The sequence below is a fragment of the Eupeodes corollae genome, chromosome 2, assembly GCF_945859685.1.
Source record: "Eupeodes corollae chromosome 2, idEupCoro1.1, whole genome shotgun sequence".
In the NCBI taxonomy this organism is placed as follows: Eukaryota; Metazoa; Arthropoda; class Insecta; order Diptera; family Syrphidae; genus Eupeodes; species Eupeodes corollae.
This window is the reverse complement of record NC_079148.1, coordinates 19,718,604-19,740,214: the sequence shown is the minus strand read 5'-3', so window position 1 is coordinate 19,740,214 and position 21,611 is coordinate 19,718,604. Positions and strand designations below refer to the sequence as shown.

Genomic DNA, 21,611 nt, shown 5'->3' with positions numbered 1-21,611 from the left:
TTAACAGAATTGAAAGAGTGCAGAAATGTTTTTTGAGATTTGTTTTGAGAAATTTTGTTTTACCTGTTAATGTCTCTTTAAACTATACTTCTAAATGTTTGTTGTTGGGTTTTGAAACTCTTGAAAAGCGAAGGAAGGTTTTTAGTGTTATTTTTATACGTGATATTTTATGTTTTTCAATCAAATGTGACTCTACCTTGTATGGTCAGCGGGAGTCTATTTGTAGTATCAATCTGTTTAATATTGCCAATGAAGATGTTGATATATTTTGCATGTCCAGAGAAACTTTAAAAAATTCTCTCAAATATGTTGATTTTTAACTTAATTATTTATTTCTGCTTATATGTACATACATTATATTTATAATTTATTTTACTTTGTTCTAGTTTTTTTTTCAAATCTGTTGATATTTTCATATCGTAGATAGATAAATAAATAAATAAATAAATTTGTAAAAAATGGTTTTCAATTTGAATATGTTAAGACCTAAAAGAGATACTAACTAAAAACTTATTTCATTATTTGATACGCGTTTTAAAAAATTCACTGACTCATTTGATTCTTACAAAAATCAAAGTTCTACTAAAAATACTATTAATTTGATTTAATGTCTCGAATCTCAACAGGACAAATTTTTTAGTGCATACTTTTTAAAGCCCTTTAAATAAAATGGGAATGGGCAATGAAAAGTTATCAGGGTTAGTAGCATTCCAGATTCATTTTTACAATTATTCTTCTTTTTTTACGTAGCGAATTTTTGTTTGCTTAAAAACATATCTTAACTTTCTTTTGATTATTTGATCTATCTCCCATACGAAAAAAACAAAAACTTACATTGATTCTTGAAAATATTTATTGATGGGAAAGAAAATCTCTTTAAATTTCCGAATTTAATTCACTCCCTTATCTCCCTACATATCTTTTTTCTTGCCCACACCTAAAAGTTGCGGACTTTTTATTTCCTCCTGTGGAAGGAGGGAACTAACTTTTCCTAAAAGGGGAGTGAAAAAAAGACTGACATTTAAAAACACATGTTTTTCCAATCTTTTTTTCAGGGATAAGTGGAGGTTTTTCAGCTTAATGGCTTTAAATGTAAAATGTATATATATAAATGTATGATAATCCGTTTTTTATTTCCTCGAATTTACTATTTTTCATTTCTGTGGTATTTAAACATTTGAAAAATAAGCGGGAGGTAGATTGAAGAAAAAATAGGGAAGGAAAACAAATCTCATGTTGGGAATATGCGGGAGTAACTTGAAACAAAAAAACAAAGGATTTGGAAGCTTTGCTGAGAAAATTGTTTTTTAAAGCAGAATTTTTCAATGTAACTGTTCCATCTGAGTTTTCATTCATATTTAACATTATTATTTAAAAATAAAACTAAATTGGTTTTATGTTTAAATTTTATTTTTAGATTTGACAACTACTGAATAATCCGATGCTGTGAGATTAGGCCAAGTGAAATAAGAGCACTTTACAAAAGTGAAATAAGGGACCATTTTCAGAAGTTGTTTATATTGCACATTGACAAAGTTAATTGTCCATCTTATTGTTACATTAAGTTTAAGCATTGTGGTTTATTGTAAGACCGAGACAAAAGGCATATGTTATAACACATTAGATGCATACGTTTTCGAATGGAAAAAAATAGAAATATGGACAGGAACTGCATCGATTGTTGTTCCATGTCTTGAAATGTAAAAATAGCAAAAAGCACCTGGATTCTGTCCGAATTCTTCATGATTGGAGCCGTTACTCTTTATTCTCAACTTGAATCTTGATTCAATAAAATAATCAGAGGAGAAGAAGTACCATCGTTTATTCATCATTTAAAATTCTGTGATTTTTCTAATCCACAAGAAAGAAGACCTTACTAGTTTTGAAAATTATCGAGGCATTCCATTCATAAATGTCCTGCCAAAATAATTTTGTGATGTACTTGTCAACAGACTATAAACATGGGTCAATTCTTACAATATAGACTATTAACTTGGATTCAGAAGACCCTTTTCAATAGTTGCTCATATTTTCACACTTATACAGGGTTTTTCAACAGAGATAGCGTCTCTCGCGTAGAGCGACAGGGAAAGCAAACGGCGCCATATTTGTTGCCGCTCTTTTAACATTTCTCTTCAGTAAGGTTTGCCATTTCATGATGGAAAGATATAAGAGTCAACAGCGCAGCAAGTCGAAATTATTAAAATTTACTGGAGAAATCCGGAGTCAGTGTCCTCAACGTTAAGAGCGCTACGTCCAATTTATGGTCGACATAATCGTCCTAGCAAATAAGGAATTGAGCGTCTAGTGGATAAATTTTAATCTATAGATAGAACCAATGACACAAAAAAGTGCCCGTAGTGTCGAGAATATTATTGCCGTAGAGGCTTCAGTTGCAGAAAGCCCAAATGTGTTGTTCTGAAGCGTTGGGCATCACTATTATGACGTCGTTGTTTTGAATTTTGCTAAAAGATTTTGGCCTACATCCTTACAATATTAAATTGAGGAAGAATTGACAACTGAAGCAGCTTGACCACCAGAAGCGTGGTATGATTGTGAATTGGACTGAGAAACATCTTGAAAATGATTCGGATTTTCATTGAAAGATCGTCTTCAGCGATTAAGCTCATTTCTGGCTGAATGGCTTCGTCAATAAACAAAATATGCGGTATTGGTCAGGCAGCAATCCACACGTACTCCATGAGTCATCATTGTATACCGACAAAAATTAGGGTTTGGTGTACTGCGCATAAGCTGGCCGGCGGCGTCATTGGCCGTACTTCTTCCGAGATGATCATGACCGACACAATATTGTGAATGGGGATCAGTATCGTTCAATGATAACCGAATATTTTTGGCCCCATTTGGAGGATATGGACTTGGAGTACATGTGACGGCATCACAAGCCACACAGCGAATGCCACAATCAATTTATCGGAAACCAAGCTTGGGGAACCTATTATCTCACAAAATGGCGCAGCTGCTTGACGGCTTTGGTCGAGCGATTTGACGCTATTAGACTATTTCCTTAGGGCTACCAGTCTGTGGTCTATGCAAGCTAGCGACGATTGATTAACTTCGTTCGCATATTGAACGTGAAATTCCAGCAGTATCGGCCGATTTATGCTTGAAAACCGTCGAAGATTGTGTTTAACGTCTGGACTTTTGCAAGCGTGCCCGTGGTGGCCATGCAAAAGTAATCGAGTTCCATACATACTGCCATCGAACGTACCTTCTCAGAAATAAAGAATTTTATTGATATTCACAACCGTTTTAATTTTTTTTAAAAAAACGTTTAAAGCGTTCTTATTGAAAAACAATTTTGAAAGCTTTTCACGCCACAGACAAATTAAAAGTCATGATGTTTTTAAGTTCAGCTAAAGTCCGCTACAATGGATCAAGTCTAGAAGTTACCAATGAGTGAATCTGATCACTTGATTTTAACAAACGTCTTTCAGAAACTTTAAAAACCTCTTTAAAAATTTATTCTTAAATAACCGTGTAAAACTTTTAGCGAAATACAAAATATTTAATGCTGTTGTAAAGCCTACTCTAAACTGCGTTGCTCAGGTCGAAATTGTCGAACATGAGGATATTGAAAAATTGTTTATTTTATCACTTAAAACGCCTTATCTAGAAACAGGCCTGTCTACACTGTTTACGCTTAGGCAGATACAGGTAGATTACACTTTAAAAAAATGAAGTTCTATGAGTTCGGAAACGAGGATTAGTGGATGCCAAAAAGAAAAAATATAGGACATAACTACGGTATAATTCTTTCCATAGAGCCAAGCTACTTTCATTTTCTTTAAAAAACTTCTGTACAGGGTTTTAAAAATTAACTTTGATTAAACAAAGTTAAGTTAAAAAAACTAATTAATGAAAACAATTTCAATGCTAAATACATATTTTTACATTCTTGCACTTGTTGCATTAAAAAAAGGAAGCAAAACAAGATAAAAGCATTTGAAAATTGTTAAGGGATGTTCGAAAATTCGATTGCCTAAAAAAATAGCAAACATCGGAGATGATAACAATGAGACCGTTTTTTAACCTAAACACTTTTTCTATGAATCATTAAAAACTGTTAATTTTACGATTCGAATTTGCATTACAATTTTCTGAAATGAAAACAAATTTTGAGCTTGCATACATTTTTCGATCCGAAAGTCTATATTACAGTACTAATTGGAAACTTTTAAGAATCCTGAAAAAAAAACTTTTACCAAAACCGTTCATAAAATTATAAAAGAGCTTAAACCATAAAAATGTTTCAATCTTATCTTTAAGCTGTTTAAAATTATCAATTAAAACTCAGGTGATAAGTCCTACCTAGTCTTATCAATAGTTTTATATTTTTAATAAATACTAAATAGCTCTTATTTATTATTTCTACAAAGAAACCGTTACGTTACCTCAGAATGTTTCATTTATTTTTGTATTTTTTGAATAAAAATCCAATTAATATTTAATCCCGCCAAAGAAAACGCTGTATGGAAGTTCAACGACTTACATTACATTTAAATATCAACAGTGCGTTATGCTTTTGAAATTTCTATAGATACCTTCACGTTGCTATGTAAAACGGTTTACATGAAAATAATACCTCATTTATACAAAACCACATAAGCTATGAGCTCCATATGTAAATATATGTAGGTTGGTAGATAGTCATATAGTCATTTAAATTTCCCATATTAAGCTTTCAAAAGCAACCATGTTTATCAAAAAAAAAAAAGAAATGGAAACATTTTACTCGCATGGTTGTTTCTTTGTTAAACACTTGGTTTAATAAATTCCTCGAAGGCTTAACTTAGGCAGAGAGGTTTACTCTGTACCTCATATAATATCCTATAACCTATCTGCCAAAGCTTACCATATCAGCCGCCAACATCAACTTGAAAGCAAAATCCTGCAAAAATGTTGCCACGTTCTTCGATTTTAAATAGCAAAGGTATACAAAAAGGATTTCAATAGAAATCCTCTTTCAAACATACTACGACGAGTAGAATAGTTAAAGGGTTGAAGTATAGAGTATACCTAACCTCTATGTAAGTTGAGTAAATGCTCCACATCCACATATGTGGATTTTGTGGATATCTGATGTATGGTAATTTATTCTTTACGAACTCAACCACGTGTGCAAAATACTCTTTTATCGTGACTCATATGATATACAGCTACGGTTAAAAAAATAGGAACACAACTTAATTGTTGGTAATTGTTAATTTTACATTTTCATTTGAATGAATATTTATTTGTGATTATAAAAAAAATTATTGGTTGTAATGTTGTTGAGTTATTCATAAAACACTGGCTTATAAAATAAGGAATACTTAATTAAAATTTCCCAACACAATACTTTTACACAAAAAATATCAATTTATTTTATTTGGTGCTAATTAACCTTGGCATGATGGTTAGTGCGTTGTACTGTCATGCAAGGGGTCTTGGGTTCAATCCCTGAGTGTTTCACCTTAATTTTAAAAACAAAAATAATTTTCGCGGGTACTGCCTCTTGCGAGGAATTGACAAATCCTTCAAGAGTAATTCTTGTCATGAAAAAGTGTTTTCTCGAACTAGCCGTTCGGATTCGGCCTAAAATTGTAGGTCCCTTCCATTCCTGACAACAGTACTCGCACACAGGAATGGTTGACAGTTGTAAGTCACTAGGCCCTGGTTCACAACGGACTGTTGCACCCCATTTGATTTGATTTGAATTACACTGGTCGACAAAATTACTTTTTATCTGGTGAAAAAACAACAACTTTTTTTTAAGATTAAGGTGTAATGAGTTCGAATCTCAGCTTTAAATGAGGTTTTTAAAATATGCCATTCTAAAAACGAAAAATAAATTTATTAAGGCTAAGTAAAAGCACAACTTATCCCTTATCAATGAATTGTATGGTAATTTTTGCAAATTACAAATCTTTTTCTTCGAGATACATTTTAAGTGCCTCTCTTAGTTATGAAATGACTTGTAGGTCTTCATTTGACTTTATCCGAACTCTTGAAAAAGCTTGAATGTAATTCCTTAATGTTTTTGAGTAATCCATTTTTAGTGCTGATTTCAGCCCAAACTCCGATTTTAACTATATGTGTTTTAAATGTTTGACTTCCCATAGAAAGTTATTGTAATCGAGATGAAAAATTTTGACATTTCTCGACGTTACAAGGTTCCTAGAGTAGACGTACGTTCGGAAGTTTTTTCATCGTCCATAGCTCAAGAACCAGTAGAGATATTAAATTCCATTAAATTTCGTGCAGAGGGGACTTTCAAAAAAATTTAGTTGGTGGTTTTTTTTTACCATAGCAATTTAAAAAAAGGTGTTTATTGGTTAACCCAAAATATCTCACGTCGTACCAATAACGCTAGGGACTTGAATTAAATATTTAATTTTATATTGGTACGTGATACCAAGCTAGTATATTTTTGGAAAAATAGAATTAATGGTTTTTTAATACCAAAAAAAAATGATTTCATCTCCAAAATAATTTTGTCCAACGAAAGATGACGTTTTTGACTTCTGGTAACATTTGAGAAAAATCGAAGTGACAGTGTTTTTATACAAAATAAAAACCTAAAAACAATATTTCTAAAAGTATGTCATTTCGGACTCAAATATCTTTTCAAAAATTTAAACAATAGAAGATATTGACTTTAAATTCATTTCATTCATTCATATATAAGAAATAAAAACTTTTAAGAAATTCTACTAAAATTTGTAAAAGCTAATTGACGACCAAAAATTTTGTTAACAAAAATTGATTTCGAAATCAAACTATTTCGTATGCAAAATATCAACAATAATTGTAGCAGTAGTAGTTTTAAAATTTTTAAAAATAAGTCAACTGACAGCTTTTTTAACAAAACACAAAACCTACAAACTTTTAAGCAAGACAAATCGACAGACGTGATTGGAAGTTACAGGTGTGGGTCGCCAAGCCTCTTTTTTAAACATGTTTCAAAACCTTGGTACTGTAACCTTAAGACTACGAATTCATAATAAGATCAAAATTTGCTTTTAAACCGTTTCGAGCTTTTCTGTTAAAATTGTTTTAAGCATAAAATCTTCAGCATTCTCTTAAGGTTAATGTGTGGCAGGTGAAGAATAAGTAATGAGATTTTTTTTTGGAAAATTAGTAACATAATAAATTATTTTATCAAATCGGAATTTTAAAATATATTTTTAATGTTAAAGACAATTTTAAGTGATTACATTTTAAAAACCGGTTTCAACTTAGTTTTTATATTTTTACAAAAACGAAAATTGTTTTTAAGATTTATTCAAGATCACATCTTTACATCTTACAACTTATGAAGATTTTTAGAAAATTTTATGAAATCCTATGTACAGTTTTTAATGAGTATTGAAAATATGGATAATAGATTTGGAAAATCATCACGAATTTCATTGAAGTGTTGTGCTCAATGCTATGGTTCTAAATGAAATTCCGGTCAAAAGCATAAATTGCGTTGCTTAGAAATCAGAACGTTCTTTATAATACACTTTATTTGGGATAGTTATCCAGCTGAAAACGCCATATAAACGCCATATAAACGTATACAAACATATACGACTTATTTCAAACCATTCAATCTTTAACAAGAATCGGACACATATTCCAGTCATTCAACAGAAGTTACCTCAAGGAATTATGGTTTACCTCCAAGTTTGAACAATTGCTTAACTAGTTTGGGTTTTCGAAAAAATATAAATTATTTTTAGTTTCAAAAGTTTAAAGTACATTCCACCCATCTTTTATGTCCTAAAGTCATATCTTTTTGCGATTGCACTTTCTTAAGATAATGTAACTTCAAATTAGATTTCTATGCAGAATACGCACAACTTTTGGTTTTTAAACTAATTTAGACATAGTTTCAAAATCAAGGTAAACATTCTACAATCCACATTCGCGTAGTACGGTTAAAGAACAAATCTCTGTACTTGAAAGTTTGAATAGAGTTTGTATGAGATTTTTCTTAGAGTGTTTATTTTAACGAGCTAAATTTTAAATTTCTACAAACTGAGTGTACTGAACGTATTATGCTCTGGTTAAATAAAAAGCTATATCTTTTTCTTAGCTCTTTAACTGTAATACTGGTGCTTCTAAGAATGCCTATCAATTTACTCTCGAATAAAGCTGTGGTTTCTACTGTGAAGTACAAACATTCGTTTTTTAGTCGTACAACACGAATGTGGAATTCCTCAACATTCTGCTCGGTCTTTAACTGCATTAAAGTGTTCAGGAATTCAAAACCAATGTATTCGAAACCTCTTTTCTAACCCATTCCTTTTTTTCTAACCCACTTTGCCATATAAAAGATACACAAAAAATTTTGAATTTGCGCTCATTATTAAAACAAAAATTAGAAATGCTCCTATTATCTCGGGCATAGCTGTGTGTATGTAAAAGAGAAGAAGGTTGTTGACTTTCAATTAAACGTGAACGAAGACACATGCAAAAAGAAAAGAAGAAAATAGAAAGAAATAGCATCAAAGAACCGCTTAATTAATCACAAAGTGTAAAAGACAAAGAATGTCGATGATTTTGAATGCGTATTCAGTTTCAATCATCAGCTTTTCTATCTCTATATACCTATCCATGTATATAAGAAGCTTTAAGGATGTCAATCAAGTGTTTTTTTGTTGTTTATTTCAAAGCAGGATCAGTAGCAGCAGGAATCGATTACCGAAATTAATGGTTCTTCTCTGATTGCAGGAAGGTGGTGATATGGTATAGTATCTACTATCTAAAAGTCGAGAGGGTTTAAGATTCCCTTTGGAGATATAAAGCTTCGTCCTTAACCGAGATAAATAAATACTAAACCTGTATCCATATAGGTATCGATATATCTGAAAGGTATAACCAAAAACGATTTAACGAGCTTGTGGAGATGGAATTGCACGGCTCTAATATCGACTGAATCCCAAAGTGAATTAAGTACCTATATTATTGTAGGCTGGTGGTTAGGTTTTTGGTTAAGATAAGGCAAACAAAAAGGAACCCTTCGCACGTGTTTTGGGTAACCTATATATTCGAGTATGTTTTTGGTTGCAAAAGGGCCTAGTCTATCGATATCGATATAATTTATAAGAATAAGAAATTGTTACTGAGTGAGATAGTAAGATGAATGGCGGTGTTTTAGAATTACAGGAAATTAAGGATATTCGTTGCAAACAACATTTTTCTTTTTTTTTTACAAAAAAATCTTAAATTTTAGACACAATTTTAGTGTCAGTTTTGTTCAGTATTCAAGCCATTTTATTATTTACTTTTTTTTAAATTTTATTTTAACACTTAATTTATTCACACTTCATTTTGTGTTTGAAAACTTTGTTAACGTTCCCCAAATTTTAAATGGGGGAATTTGAATTTAGTTCCGTGAATGAATAAATTGGGGTTAGTTTTTTTGCAGAAGCTCAAAACTGAATAAAAGTAAACAATTTGCAGGATAATAATTTAATTTTCAAAAAAAACTGTTGAATAAAGAAAAAGAATAAAAACAGTTCATGAGCCCATGAAATTTTAATTGGATTTATTTCTTTATTTTATTTATTTGCACATAGAAAAGAAATTGTTTGTAGAATTGAGGGGAACAAAAATCCATATTCTAGAAATTCAATTATACTGTTTTATTTTAATTAAACGTAGATACAAGCAGAGGGTATGCATGCATTCAACAAATTGTTTAAAAATAAAAGAAATTAAAGTTTATTTAGGTATTTTGCTAAACATAACATATATGAGAACATACAAGTGTAGTTCAGATACTTTAACTATGGACTTTGAAAAGAAAACAAAATAAAGTATTTTTTTTATGCTTGAGTGCGGGAACAAATTTTGACAATAAATCATATTCAGAGAAGTTTTATTTCTGAATTTAATTTATTTAAGCTTAAAATTATATTTCTTTCTTACAAGTCAATTTTTTCACTACCCAGAAATGAAAAATTCCAAATTTTACATTTTACGTTTCAAGGACCCTAGAGCATAGAATCTAACTTAAAGATTTAAATAGAGATGTATGTGAGTGTGTGTAAACGTACGTTCGGGATACCGATTTTCGGGATGTACATAATTTAAAAAAAAATCAATTAATGTTTTTTTAAAAAAACAAAAACATTTCTATCATCTCGAATATTTTACGAACAAAAAAATTGTATAAGTTTTTAAATAATTTCATGCAACAAAAAATAAAATTTTTGACATTGAAAAAAATTTAAGCAATGGTTTTTTACCGAACGTAAATATTAAATTTAAATTATTGATATTCCCTTAAAACTAATTTTATTTAATAAGAAAATATTGTTTTGAACATTTACTAACATTTTTTTTAAATCCATAAGTAAGTTTTCTATGAATTTGAGAATGATGTTCGACTCGAATATTTCAAGATTAGATGAAAGTATTGGCTTGAAAATGTTTGCATTCTATTCAAATTGTTGTTGTTGACGTAAGATAATGCACCTAGAAAAATCTAATCTGTATTTTTTTATAAGGAATAGAAACGTTCAAAAACTGCCGCTTAGATTGATAAAAACTGATTTTTTTGGCGTTGTGTCTTTTCATAAAACTACTTTATTGATATTTTGTTGTTGTACATTTTGGGAAATATTATTTAATCTGTGGGTTCTATGAAATTCTAAAAAAAAAGATGCGTTTGGTCTTATTTCCCAGTAAAATAACGACAAGATGTTAAAAATGTCATATAACCCAAAAATGGCCCTATCACCCAAAAACTTTTTTCAAAAGAAGATGCTAAAAATCCAAAAGTTTAAATATCATAATGCTCAAATTACTAATTGTCATACTGGCTAAAAGAAGGGCATTCTGACATATTTTTTGTTTATTTTGGATACTGTGACATTTTGAGTTTTAAATTGTATCGCCCAAACGCATTAAACGAAAAAAATGTGGAATCGCCAAAAAACTCGGAACGTCAAGAAAGCATAACAAATATGTATTGCTTTATTTCTTTTGAAAATCGTAATAAAGTCAAGTGAAACAAACAAAATGGCTTGGTTGCTCACATGGCTAGCAATGAGCACTATGACGTAAAAACAATGACGTTTTTAGGGGGGCATGCTGCATCAAGAACCCCCTCCTTCTTCGGCCTACTATAGGATTTCGGGTATAGGTTCGAGGTTGTGTTTATCCAGATTCCTTAAATCCATATCCTGCAAAGAAATGCAATTCCACAACTACCCTAAATCCTAAAGTGAACCCACATACATACCTCACTGTTTATACGGTACAAACCTAAAATATTTTGCGGGTTAGGAAATTTCTTTATTTGGGCGTTACATTGAAAGTCGGTTTGGGTGATATGACATTTCATTTGAGCTTTGTGAACTTTTCTTAGTGATATTTCTTACGACGTTTTTTTTTTTGGGCTTTATGTCATTATATGATTTGGGTTATATATCACTGGGTGGTAAGACCTAAGGAACAATAGATGCGCAAAACAATTGTCACAAAGGGCAACCTTTTTATCATAAAACCCAAATTAAAAATTCTTTTGGCTTAAATGACAACTTACAATTTGGGAATTCCGATATAAGCTTTGTGTTTTTTGGGTTGTATGACCGATTTTGGGCTTACGAAATTTTAGGAATTGGGCGTTTTGGTTTTGGAAGAAAAGACATCTCAGTAACCAATAACGCTAGCGCCTTTAATAAAATGTTCTACTTTACATATAATGTAGCGTAATACCAAAGAAGCATAATTTTGTATAACGTTTTTGACATATAACAAAGTTTTAACTAAAAGTTTTTTTTTACAAAAGAAAAAACAAAAATAAATACTACTAAAAGTTAGGAACAATTTATTACCGATTCGAAAACATTGGCAAAAATTAAATATATTGCATACAATTTAATTTTATTTTATAGAATTTATTGCCTTTACCATTTGCTAAAATTAAAAAAAAAAAGTCCGATAGTCAGTTTGTATCAAGACCATTTTTGTAACAAAACATGTAAACCTACAACAAAAACTGATAAGAGACAGTTTTCGTACCAAATAGAAAGAAAAAAGAATGATATTAACTTCAAATTTTTGGATCTTATACAAAATATTGTTATTAATATTTTTTTAAAGTTTTAGAAAAAATCGACAAACGGGCAAAGATGGAAAGTTGGTGTGGGTCGCATTACAGAGCATTTTCTTACATTGCTATTTTTTAAAAACCTTATTAATTTGTTTGCATACCTCTTAACATTTTTCGATTCTATTATCTAAAAAACATGGATTTATTTGACCAAAAAAAGATATCCCACAATAAACACAATCGAACCAAAAGTATACATAAAACATAAACAAACTCTGTGCGTTATTATTGTATCATATTATTTATACAAGAAATTAAATAGTATCAAAATAAGAAATGTGGTCTTATTTGTTAGAAGTTATAAATAGTTTTTGGAAATATTCAAAGTATTTTTATATTAAAAAAGAATTATGCTAGTTACGATCCTTTTTAAAATAAGTTTTTAGTTTAAATTAATTAATAGTTTTATTTTGTGTTTACTCAGCTTTGGTATTTTTCCAATTCTCTTAAAATTTAAATATTTTTTATCTTTAATCAAATTCAATGTTAAAATTAATTTTCGTTTCTTAACAACCGAATTTGTATATCTTTTTTAGTAAAAATATGAACATGAATTCTTTTTAAATTCAAGACCAGTAAGTCTTAAAAAAAGACTTCATAGGTAACAAATTTTCCTTGGAAATATGTTCCTCGTTTCCTGTTAAAATCTTTTCAAATTAATATTTAAATGCAAGATCGTAAGCCTTTCAAAGGTTTTTAAGTTTTTTACAATTCTGGTCAACAAAATTTTAACTTTTTATTGCCACACGGACTCTTTTGATATTTTTTGCTTTAGTTGGTGATCATAAGAAAAAATAAATAGTTAAAAAAAATGTTTTGGCCAAAGATTTTATTTTATTGAGTAATTTAAAATATTGCGAAATAACACAGATCTTGTTAATCAAAACTGTATGTTTTTTTATAAATGACTAAATAATCTTAGATTTTCTTCCATGTTCCGTCCCCCATGTTTGTTGGTCCCTTTTAATTGCCCAGCTAATCCGTGTAGTACCCGTGGCATGATGGTTAGTGTGTTGGACTGTCATGCAAGGGGTCTTGGGTTCAATCCCTGCATGTGCCACCTTAATTAAAAAAAATTAATTTTCGCAGGTACTGCCTCTTGCGAGGAATTGACAATTCCTTCAAGAGTAATTCTTGTCATGAAAAAGTGCTTTCTCAAATTAGCCGCTCGGATTCGGCCTTAAATTGTAGGTCCCTTCCATTCCTGATAACAGTACTCGCACACAGGAATGGTTGAGAGTTGTAAGTCACTAGGCCCTGGTTCACAACGGACTGTTGCGCCACCCCATTTGATTTTGAATCCGCTAACATATTTGGGTTCCATTTGTCCTAGAACCGCTTTTCCATATTCAAAATGTATTGATGGAACCTCTCACCGAGCTCGTCGCTGACAGGCACTAAATTGAAAAAAATCCAGGTGGGAGTCTTAAAAGTGGATCTTAAGTGACATGTTGCAACCCAAAGCATTATATGTCATTAACAGCTCGCCAACCAACTCCCTGTAGCTGTCACTCTGTAGCAGAACATTTTTAAAAGCCTTCCATGCAGATTTTTCTAAATCGCTTAGTTTTAGACGAGATCCTAACAGTTCTGATTGTTTTTTGGACAAATTTAGATTCCGAACTAAATCATTTAAGTCTCCTTGAGTTATGAAATGTGTCACGTTTGCGATTCCTTTAAACTGAAAGTCATTGTCCTCGTCAACACATTTACCTGAAGTGGAAGGGTGTGAATGGTCATTCTCAACAGACGTAGTTGCAACTAGTAATAGTTCTGGCAATTTTTTACAATTAAAGACTGGTCTTATAGCCGAAGATAAGTTAGGGTAAATAACAGTATTTTTTTCTGGTATTTTATACCGTTTATGTCAGTGAGACAAAAATAGCAATTTGAAAAGTGATCTTGCTGTTCATGGGTACTGCAAACGGCAAAGGTCGGGCGCCTTTCTTCCAGTCGTCGGTTGAATTTTTCACACACGTTATGCAACAGACATAAGGAGCCCAGGATTTGTGTTTATGGGCGACAGAAAAACCAAAACATTGGTAATAACACCCCAACACAAGATTCGTAAAGTTTCGTCTTTGTTTTTTGAATGTCAGTTCTCCGCAAACATAACATAAATAGATAGGATCATTGTTAAACTTAATCGACATGTTCACAGGGTTAATAACAAAAAAATGCTTGGACAAAAAGGTGTTAAAATGCAACCACTAATATTTTTAAAACGGTTTACTTGGTAGCGCTTCTGTTAATTTGCTGCGTAGTGCAAGTTTTGAGTTATACCGTATCACAACAAAACTGAGGCTAGTTGACACTTGACAATTGTGATTTAATAATGAGACTAGATTGGCAAAACAAAATTAGCAATCAAAGTTCGTGTGACAAAACCAGTATTGACCAGTGTTATTTGCCTTAAATTTTAAGAAGTATTTGCTCTTTCTATTTCTCAAAAGTTTTAGAATAAGTTATCACTCAAATACCTCTTGAAATAAAATTTAATAGAAACCTCGAAAAACATAAATAAATATTTTTTAAAACTATGGATGGAAACTTTGGAAAAAACTTTATTTTTTTTTTATAAAAATACAACGTTCGAAAATCAAAACTAGAAAATATTATATTGTGGAAATATTGGTATATTGTTTTCACTTTTAATTCAAAGAAATGTTTTTGAAAATGTATAAAATGTTTAGATAGTTTACATCCCTATCAAGGAGAGGTATGAACAAATTTTAAATAATAAACGTACATGCAGGAAATTTACTTGCATTCAAATTCATTTCACTTTTTAAAATGTTTAGTAAAGAAAAATCGATTAAGAATAAAGGCACAAGTACGATAACATTGGGGACAACCTACAGTTTTTGTAGGGGAGTTGATAACAAGCTGTTTTTTTTGCTATAGGGGGGTGGTCTATCGCCCCACGCTTAGGCCGAAAGGGCATTTTATAAAATTTTACTTAAAATTTTTAAACAAAGGCAATACTTAAGGCTATAAATTATACCTTTGAGAATTCTACACTTTATAATTAATTTTGAAAAAAAGTTGTGCTAGTCAATAGTTTTTAAAATAATTGAAAAATCACTTTGAGTATCATTTTTTCATGATAATAAATTCTTAAAAGAGACTGGGATGCGACCTACACTGATAACTTCAAATCCCGTTTGTCGGTTTGTCATGCTTAAAAGTTTGTAAATTTGTGTTAGCTTAAAAAAGTTGTCAGTTGAACAATTCTTAAATATTTTAAAATTACCAACAATATTTTTCATAAAAAGAAAGAGGTTAGTTTGAAAATCTAGTTTTGTTAAACAGATTTTAAGTCGCAAATACATTTTTACCAATTTTAGTACCATTTCTTAAATTTTACAAATTCGAAGAATGAAATTAATTTGAGAGAACATCAATTTTTACCAAATTTTCGTACTATTTTGTGTAGGTTTTATTTCTTTATGAAAAAAGGACTGTTGTTTTTTTATAAAAAAAACTACTAAATATAGAAAACAATATTTTCTGTGAAATGAAAAAAGTTTGAAAACAATATTTTTAATTTTTGAAAAGCTATTCGAGTCGAAAGTAAATTTTTTTACAAGTTGTAGTGTTGTTTTTTTTAGGTTTTTATTTTTTGTTAAGAAACTGTAAATTCGATTTTTCACAAAAATTAAACTGAATGTTGACAACAGTATTTTTCAAAAAAGTAGTTTAAAGTCAATATCTCAAAGTTTTGAAAAAATATTTGAGTTGAAAATCAACTTTAACCAACTTTTATTAATTTTTTGTTAGATTTTTTTGTAAAAAAAACTGTCAATTGGATTTTTTTCAATGTTTTTCTGAATATTCAAAACAATATTTCTTATAAGTGAAAATAAGTTGTAAGCTATAATCTCAAATTTTTTAAATGATGTTTGAGGCAAAAATCAGTGTGTACGAACTTTTGTTAATTTTTTAACGATTTTATTTTTTTTTTCTTGTAAAAAAAACTGTAAATTCGATTTTTCTTAAAATTTTACCGAATGTTGAAAACAACATTTCTTATAAGATAAAATAAGTTGTAAGCCATAATCTCAAGTTTTTCAAGAGATATTTAATTCGAAATTCAATTTTTACCAAGTTTGAGTAATGTTTTTTTAGGTTTTTATTTTTTATAAAAAAAACTGTCCATTCGATTTTACTAAAAATTTTACTAGATGTTAAAAACGTTATTTTTCGTTGCAAAAAATTGTTTTGGAGATGAAATCCTTTTTTATTCCTAAAATTTTCGAGGTGACAACATTTTTTCAGTTTTTTTGATTAAAAAAAAAACCGTTGATTGGATTTTGTTCTTAGAATATATTGGTTTGATATCACGCTACAATATATGATATAAAATTTAATTCATGTCTCTAGCGTTATTGTTTTGTGGACGACGAAAAAAACGTTGCGAGCTTACGTAGACGTACGAACGTACGTACTACACTCACGCGCACAGACATCTTTCTAAAAATCTTTTATTTCCACTCTAGGGACCTTGAAACGTCGTGAAATGCCAAAATCGGACCCATTACAATAACTTCATAAGGGAAGTAAAGAAAGAAGTAATTGATGTACATACATAGCTGCTGCTCTTATTAATTCAGCTTGGCTTTTGGGGGTAGGGTGCAAATTTTAAAATTAAAGAAACTTTTAGGTTTAAAGAAGAAGTATAAATTTACTATTTTTTCATAAATAGTTTTCAGTGTTTGATAAAAAATATAGAGTAGCTAACTACATCAATTACTGTTTTATCGATATCCACAATCATGAGCAGAATAATTCTCAAAATGATTTGTTTAACTTTTTTTCATAAATTATTTCAAAAACTATTCATTAAAACAATTTAACTTAGAATTTATTATAAAGTGTAGAATTCTGGCTTTTGAAAATGCTATAATTTATATTAATAAGTGTTGTCGTTGGTTTTTAATACTTTTTTTTTTTAGATTTTATGTCAATTTTTATAAAATTTCCCCTGTCGTCTAACAACAGGAGATAGACTCCGATAGTTGAAATTGCTTAATTAAACTGTTCTATTAAAAATCGTAATTGTACCTTGCTATCGTACTCTAATAAAAATAACGTACAAAAACCAATTGGTCTACATAAAAGAAATTGTTCTTATCAACAAACAATTGTATGCAAATAGTTGTCAGTTAGAAAAGAAAGATTTTATTATAAATTCTTGGTAAATTTGTATGTTTTGTATTAGCTGCAAAAGTTGCTAAATTCCATACATAGTTTTTTTTTAATGCGCATCATTTATTTTTGTTAATCAAGAAATTCTATTAAACTAATATTTTAAGTCAATTTCTTAATCCAAGAAATCTGATACTTTGAGTTTTACGAATACATATAATTAATGGAGAACGAAAATAAAATTACGGGAATAAAAATCTGGCTTTGATCTAAATTCTGCAAAATTGAATATAGTAGTAACTATAAACTAACTTTCTTAAGAACAAAAAAAAACTAAACTTAATCTTAATCGATTAAGAAATAAGTAACTTAGCTTACTTATTCGATGAATTTACAAACTCTACTTTTTTAACTATAACATTTACCCCCTCTAATTTGCGCATTCTACGTTTTCTTTGAGTAAAGAAAAATAATTATGCAAATAAAACCAACCAAGAAAAAAAAATTAAATAATAGCAATTAATTGACTGATGCTTTTTAATTTGTTTTTATTCCATTACCAACTGAAATAGATATGTATCTATCGCTCATCATAGCAAAAGAAAAAGAATTTCCCTCGCAAATTCATTTGTCCGTCATCCATAAAACTACAATATCATTAAAAGCAGATAGAAAAGACGATAAAATACGAACAAAAAAACTAGAAAAATCTTCTTTGTTATTCATTTTCCTATCTATCTAAAAAAAAGAGAAAAAAAATATCTATAAAACTACTGACTGACTGACGACGAAGAAGAAGAAGAGAAGAATAGTAGAGGTATCCTCTTTGAGTTTTTGCAGCTTCCTTTTTTTTCCATCCACAAATTAATCATTCTACCCCCACCAGCAAATAAATGAATTTAAATGCTGCAGCAGCGTTCAAAGGGTAAACGGGTATACAAAAATGAAAAATAACATAAAAAGATACTTTTTTATCTGAAAAATAAAATAAAAATAAACACTTTGAAACAGCTGTTGTAGTCACTCGTCGCATTTGTAAAGTTCATTCTTTTTATGTACGTACCGACCGACCGACCGAACCTCCCAGCCCCTACGATTCTCTGCCAAAGCGTAGGAGTAGGTAGTGACTGAGGAGGAGAATCGGGCGTGGGAATTTTTAACAAAGGCGAGTGGCAAAATTTCACCTCCACTGTTTATACTCGACTTTTGCAACTTGTTGAAGCTTATATTCTTTTGCGAAAACAGATACAGGCTTTTACAACCTATACACACATGCTAATGCTTCTGCTGTTTAGCTTTTGTTCTCTTCTGTCAAAAATGCCAACAATACATATGCACTTTACATATAACAAGTTACTTATTTATTATTAACAGGAAAAGTTAAAAATTAATACATATTTATATAAGAAGCATAATAAACATTAAAGTTGACAAACTGACCAGACCAATGCGTTTCTATAAGCCTTTAGTTTATGAAAGAAAAGTCGACACATGAATGTCTCATTATGGAGCTTTTTGAGAGAGAAAAAGCTTTTGTTTGAATTGTTGTTTTTAAATGAGAGAGTATGTGTGCTTTTTACACTTTTTGGTTGACAATCATGTATAGCGGCACAGACAAGGTCGTTGCAGGAGATTTATGCGTTTGGTGAACTTTACTAGGGCAAACGCAATTTAGGTTAATGTGCTTGAATTCCAAATCGAATGCCGTCTTCGATTTGAATTATTATTGCTTATTTTGGGGTGGTTGTATTTTAAGGGGAGATGTATTCTATTTAAAACGTTTATTTTTGAAAATCTTTTTCAATGAAGCGCAAACCCTGTTGGTTGGTTTGATAAACTTTTCTACAATTTTTAAATTATCGAAAAATGTCAAATTGTTTGGATGAAGAACATGCTTCATCGAATATTTCGATGATGTAAACTCGATTTTTGAAAAATATTTAATGTTGGTGCTCGGTGTTGAATGTTGCATCAAACAGATTATATTATACATATTGCATCGTCCCTAATGCACCATACACATGAATTGGATGTGTTGAACTGAAAATATTGTACTAAACGTTGTATATTAATCATGTTGTATACAAACTTTTGCATTGAAAATGTTACAGCGAATGTAATTCATCAAAAATGTTAGGAGACAAATAATTTGTTCGTGACTCAACCTGCTCTTAACGTCTTCTTTCTTACTTACTTACTTAATGTGGCGCTACAGTCCTGTGTGAACTAGGGCCTCGCACAACAAACTTCTCCATCTAGCTTGGTCCTTAGCTAGATGTCTCCAGCCTCACGCTCCAAGTTGGGTGAGGTCACTTTCCACTTGTGCGCGCCACCTGATCCGTGGTCTTCCTCTACCTGCGCTGTTCTGTGGGTGTCCTTTCTTGACGACAGCATGTAATTTGTTTTCCCTCATTAACCGTTAAACCAATTTTTCCACCTCTGCCTTAATACTTACAAAAGCTCCATTGACATCACGCTGAGATCTTCCGATTGTGTCAATGTCATCAGCATATGCTAGTAATTGGACAGACTTTTGGAAGATAGTGCCTCTAGTGTTGACGTGTGAGCTCTGCACTATTCGTTCAAACACGATGTTAAAAAAATCACATTACAACCTTGTCTAAAACTTTGTTTGACATCGAAAGGTTCTGTTAAGTTGTTTCTAACCTTTATGGAGCAGCGTGAATTCTCCATGGTCATCCACTAGACATGGGTCTATACAGCTCGTCTCTGTAAATGCTGTCATATGCGGCCTTGAAATCGATTAAAAGATGGTGGGTGTCGATTTAGTGTTCTTGGGTTTTTTCCAGGATCTGCCGTAATGTGAATATTTGATCAACTGTGGACTTTTCTGGTCTAAAACCGCACTGATAAGGACCTATCAGGTTGTTGACGATGGGCTTTAGACGTTCACATATTACGGCAGAGAAAATTTTATAGGAGTTATTAAGTAGACTGATTCCTCTATAGTTGGTGCAGTTTTGAGGGTCGAATTTTTTCAGGATCGGGCAAACAATACTGAGGTTCCATTCATCGGGCATGTTTTCTTCCGACCATATCTTACAGATAAGTTGGTAAGTAGCATGTGCCAGCTGCTTTAAGGAGCTCGGCATTCAAGCCATCCGCTCCTGCGGCTTTATTGCACATCAGCTTAGAAATGGCAATCTTTACTTCGTCTAAGTCGGGAAGACGGGATTGTTGGCTTTCGTCGTCTATGTTGAATGGATCATCCTGCCTGACAGCGGAATTCGGTTGGTCGTCGCCATTAAACAGTCTGCAGAAGTTGTCCTTCCATATTCTCAGCATTGACTGCGGTTTCACTATGATATTTCCACTTTCGTCTTTGCAGTTCATTTCACCAGTTCATAAGACTTTCAAACTTCATTTTTGCTTTTAAATCTCACAACATCTTTGACATCTCTTTTTCCTTAGAGTGTTCCTCTCGCCTCTTCTGCTCATAGAGCTCATGAGCAGCTCTCGTCATTTTATGCAGCGCCACTTTACATGCCTGCTGTTTGGCTGCATTTGCCTGCCGAAATTCCTCATTCCTTGTTTGTGGCTGCTCGAAACCCAGCACATCAAAGGCGGCTTCTCTGATTGCATCTTGGCAATGTTGCGACTGGTATTCGATACATTGTGTTGGCAGCAGACAACTTCCAGAGAGGTTACTCGGTCAGAAAAGGATTTGGCGATCTCCTGCGATTGTAGCCGTTCGACGTTGTACCTTCTCCCAGCACCACCCTGTTTTCCTTCGGTCAGGAAACCCGAAATGCTACCTTGGCTACAACGAGGTACTGGTCCGAGGGGTTAATGTCTTCTAATACAAGAAATTTGCTTGCGGTGTTTTTAATAGCTATTTGTGTCAGGGAAGGTTAAGTTGTGCAATGTAACAAAGCCCAAAAAGGAAGCAAAAATGGCTAAAAAACCTTAATCCAATGTTGTAACGCCCAAATGAATTTTCCATCCAAGAACGCCCAAAATGTTAGTTGTCAGTTTTCCTAAACGAATGTTTTATTTAGAATTTTTATGACATAGAAGTTGAGCTTTTTGACATTTATTTTGAACATTACAAGGATTATGATTTCTTTCGTTTCTTATGCATATCTTAGAATCCAAATCATAAAATGTCTCGAAGCCCAAAAAAAGAAACGTCGTAAAAAATATCACTGAGAAAACGTCACAAAGCCCAGTATGCCCTTCCCATACATATGCTGTTTATGGCAAGAGTACGATAACTCAGGCGACAAGATATTATAACGGATTTGTATAGAAAAAAAATATTTTAATTGAATTACTTTTTTTTTTAGTTTAAAACATTTTTTTTCAAAAACTATTCATAGTTTTGACT

At 31.2% G+C, this 21,611-nt stretch overlaps 2 protein-coding genes across 7 annotated transcripts in view; one reads left to right on the top strand and one right to left on the bottom strand.

Annotated features, from left to right (window-relative positions):
- Positions 1 to 21,611, top strand: part of LOC129946802 (cytosolic carboxypeptidase Nna1) — a 261,648-nt gene that overhangs the window by 54,286 nt on the left and 185,751 nt on the right. The window lies entirely within an intron of this gene.
- Positions 1 to 21,611, bottom strand: part of LOC129946803 (glutamine-dependent NAD(+) synthetase) — a 134,976-nt gene that overhangs the window by 66,805 nt on the left and 46,560 nt on the right. The gene's annotated exons all lie outside the window — the stretch shown is intronic.